The 4,641-nt window shown below is 33.5% G+C and overlaps 1 long non-coding RNA gene across 1 annotated transcript; it reads right to left on the reverse strand.

Annotated features, from left to right (window-relative positions):
• Nucleotides 1-479: 479 nt before the first annotated feature.
• LOC134233615 (uncharacterized) lies at nt 480-2,613 on the reverse strand. The gene is made up of 3 exons (XR_009985034.1): nt 2,526-2,613; nt 1,129-1,305; nt 480-511 (listed from the first exon to the last, which is right to left on the reverse strand). It is a non-coding gene; the product is annotated as an uncharacterized LOC134233615 (long non-coding RNA).
• Nucleotides 2,614-4,641: the final 2,028 nt, after the last annotated feature.

A 4,641-nucleotide genomic window follows, 5' to 3' on the forward strand; every position in this document is an offset into this window, starting at 1 on the left:
TCTGTAAAATTGTATTAAAAACTACTTCTACAGTTGTAGTCTTATTGCAATATTGCCACAAAAAGTGATTTTATAAAAAATCATTTATTTACTCTATTTATTGCTGTATTTAAGTTTCAAGTCCCACTTGCTACTCCTCTTTTCCATTGTTATATTAGTATAAACCAGTAGAGCTACAGTCTCGACAGAGACTTCTGGTTCTAAACGCACTGTAATAACGCTATCTGGACACCATATATTTATGCCATTTGCTGTTTGATTAATTTTAAATCGCAACTATGTCTTTAATTGTGCTTGAGGTTTGTATTTTTTCAAAGAAAATTGATTGATTAGTTGAAGGATTGACTGCAATATTAAAATATTATTATAAAAATATTGCTTTGGACATAACAGTTTGCAGAATATTTAATCTTTTATTTGAATTTTTGACATACCTGAGCATCGTTCCATTTTCTTGGGGATCGAACCATATACAACTTGCCTTTAAAGGGTATCCATACTTCTTGAAATTCTAGGAGATATACAAAAGAAATAAAAATCGTGTAGAGCCCAATTTTGTAAATTTTATCCTGCATTGATAACTTTTGTCGATAAACAGTCTTTGGATAAAAAAAAAATAGGAAAATTCTCTAAGTTGACAGATCATAAAAGATTTTACTTTTGAAATAATTTCTCCTAAATGAATTTCCACTGCATGTTATTTTGATGTGACTTATAAAAAAGTTTTATACATGAATTGGCCACAAAGACTGGCATTTAAAATTCATATATAATGCAGAAAACTTGATGTCGAGTTCTGTTACATGTGGCAATATTTCTTTTAATTCAAAAGTTTCAGTATCTATCATAGGAGAGTTCTCGGAGAGGAACAAAATAAAAACATATACGTATTTTTTCTTCATAGGAATTTTTTCAAACTGATCAGTTAAAAATAATTTAACAGTCTTTTATGAATAAATTGTTGTGTATTTCTAAGTGCAGATTTGAGAAAAAAATGATTAAATGCACAGACTAATTCTCTACTAGGTTCTTATGTATATTCTGTTTTTTTAAAAAAAAATTCTTCTTCATAATAAGAAAACCGTCGGATATATTGATATAATTTGTATGTAAAATTATATATCATACCACAACTCAGATTTATTGTCCATTCAACATTTGAAGAACATCCGAGCATTCCTGAACCTTTTTTCTTGAAAATATACTTGTGACACTATAGATGTATCCGTCGGTAGATTCCTATTGCGTCCCATCTTTCCAAACTATTCGAGTCAGCGCCTTTTACAACCGGAGGCATTCCACAGTCTGTTTACATTTAAGAATATGTCAAAATTTAGCCGTGCTCATGTTTTTTAATGAAACATTTTTTTGATAACTATTTTATTGATAATCCCCTCACAATGAAGTTCGAGAGGATATAGTGACTCGCTTGTGTGTATGGAAGGTTAAGAGGGTGTAAAGGTTTGTGGGTAGGTTTGTTCTCTGCGAAATGGAAGTGACATAATTTGCATCAGGACCGATATCAGAGGATGCCTTAATCTATAATTACCAGTATGCTTTTTAACAGAGGATGCTCCCTTTCGCGTTGTCCTTGTTAGCGATTTTTTTTCTTAAGATTGGTTTTAAGTGTGCATGATATAACGAGGCTGGGGGGTGGCAGCCATTTTCAGACTATTTCGATCTCCTTTAAAAGAAGAGCTCCATATAAAAATATACAAAAATGATCAAATTTTAAAACTAAAATGTATGAATTTTTTCTTTGCCAAATGATAGTTGACAGCTTAAGATACCGTATCTAAAAAAATAAGTTAAATCTGGTGGTTAATTTGTGATTAATTTGTTGACCCCCCCCCCCCCCCAGCCTCCTTAAATGCATGTAGCGAACAGTCTCATGCCAAATGGCATTCTATTAAGTCAGCGAGCTATTTAATTTTTGCAAAGATCTCAAAAAATATATTACAATCCAAGTTCCCGTATGCATGTGGACATAGTAATTTTCTGTCTAATTATTAACTGGCCATCAGTTGCCCGCCTTGCATACTGGTTAGAGCGTCTGCTCTAGAGTTGCGAAGTTAGGAGTCAATCCTTACGTCGCGGGTTAGAATCCCACTGTGGGACTCGGAGACCGTTCCTTCGGATGAGACCTTAAAAACCGAGGTCCCGTTTCACAGTAGATGTTGGCACGAAAAAGATCCCTCAATGCTCAATGACTCCAAGTGCCGAGTTTAGGACAAAATTTGCAGCTCTCCATCGGCAAGTGGTGGCGTCTCCATATGAGTGAAAATTCTCGAGAGGGACGTTACACAACATAAAATTAGTCTAGAGTCGCGTTGTATGGAGTGTATCCTTAATCCACGGGTTCGAATCCCACTGCTTAAAAAGGAAACTGGCCCTTATAAATCCTATAATCTGGGATCCGTATAGAGCCACAAAAAGATTCATCTATTCTAAAAGGATGTCGCAGACCAGTAAAGGCGTTTTGTTGTTACTTAAATTCCCCGAGAACTTGAAACAAACAAACTTACCTGATAGTATACATTCATAATTTCCAAGGGATTTTGGGATGCATTTTTCATTTATTTTGCACACTGCCTTCGAACAAGATCCTGTTATTTTCTGTAAGACATAAGATATTAAGTGAATAATGAATGCCCAGTCAAAATCTATTAATTGCAGTCATGAAAATGAAAAAAAATTGGATATTTTTGTTTTATTATTTTGTACTTCTTAGATGCATGTATTCTGTTCCGTTAATTCAAATCCTTAGTGAATACATCCTTCGTATAAGACTTTTGAGCTTTATTAACTTATATCATATTCACAATATGTTAAGAGATCATGTTTTTTTTTCTTTAATTGATTTAATCACCATGGAGATGCAAAGTTGTTTCTATATAGCTGTGAATTTATTATATCATCGCATCAGAGATTGGGAGAATATACACTATAGTACATTGCTGCGCATTCGAGTGCGCGGATTATATCATGGCATCAAAGATTAGAGTAAATACACTATAGTACATTGTTGCGCATTCGAGTGCGCGGAACAAATGTTGAGTTATTTCTTCCGGATCGATGTTGAATGCTGCTTTGAATTAAAGATATGTTCTTTGCAATAGGATGCTCCCTCTTGTCCCGTCCTTGATACACATGTATATAAGTGTCTACTAGAAATGTAAAAATGTAAATGTAAAAACTTAAAGAGGTCCAGTAAATGGTAAATAAAATTAATAAAAACATATAACATAATCAAAAAACAATCCTGATTAAATGTTGATAGTGGCAATGTGATGTAATGTAAAAAAAAATTATTTGAAAGTAAATTTTAACATAAACTTCACTGCGTGGGAGACGTACTCTTTCTCAAGAATTGTATTCCTATTAAATCTGACTATTCAAGGAGTCTGCAATTAAAATTTTTCACATTTAGTAGAACTAAGTAGTAATATGTTATTCATGTACCTTTTAAAATCATAAGATTATTAAAAGAAGACAAGATGTTATATAAAAAATAAAACATTTTATGCGAAAATTAATGCACTACTTTTATTAGATCGTTGGGCTTTAACAATATTTTCAGAATAAAATAGACCATATTTATATACAGAATGTCATAACATATAATGAAATTAGATCAGTGATATTTTATAATAATAATAATAATAATAACTAGAGCCGAGCTCGTTGCAAAGCAACGCGTAGGTCTTCCGTCCTGTTTGACCGGAAGTAGATTTTATTTTTAACAAAAGTGAGAAATAACGCCCAGAAATAGCTTGAATCCTCTAAAGCTATGTTAATCATTGCAAAAATAAGTCATTTTTTGCTACTTCCGGTGTGACCGGAAGTGACGACGACGGACGGAAAATAATTTTTTTATTGTCCCAGAGACATCTGTTACCTAAAAACGTGTCAAGAACGGCTAAAATTCGCGTTTTCCGACTACTTCCGGTTTGGCCGGAAGAGACATCGCCGGACGAATTTTGACGACGCCAATACATTAAGCTTGACATTTTGAACAACTTTGCTTCTTTGATGTATTAAAAATTCCTTATAGATTTTGAGATATAAAGAAAAAACTTTTGGCCCCTTCAGGCCCCTAAATTTAGGGGCTAGCCCTTTTGTCGAGATATTATTTGAAAGGTCTTGGAATTCTACACTTCTTTTGTTCAATATGTCTTAACAAAATATTTTCAGGTAAAAAAATATCGTAGAAAAGGTGTAAAAAATTTGAAATTCAAGATACGACTATTTTCGGGCCATAGCGAGCGCCGACGTGCGTCATTTCCGGTAAATTTGATATACCTTATGCACCTTTCCAAACTTAGCTCTACCTAACCTCAAAGTTTGAAGTTTCTATCTAGAGCCGTTTTTCGGGAAAACTGTGGACCAAATGACCCTTAAAAATCAGAAAATCGACGATATCTCTAGACCGGAAGTGACGTCATCTAAACGGAAAAAAACGCATAAGGTTCAAGTAATGTTCCATAAGTCCTGAAAGTTTCATAAGATTTTGTTTGGCCGTTTTCGAGAAATCGCGTGCACAAAATCGGTAAGAAAAAAAAAATAATAATAAAAGTGAAAAAGAAACCGAAGAAAAACAATAAGGTCTTCCGCTGCAGACGGGAGACCTTAATAATAATA

The sequence above is a fragment of the Saccostrea cucullata genome, unplaced genomic scaffold, assembly GCF_032062105.1.
Source record: "Saccostrea cucullata isolate Sc308-1 unplaced genomic scaffold, CSIRO_AGI_Scuc_v1 ctg6223, whole genome shotgun sequence".
NCBI lineage: Eukaryota > Metazoa > Mollusca > Bivalvia > Ostreida > Ostreidae > Saccostrea > Saccostrea cuccullata.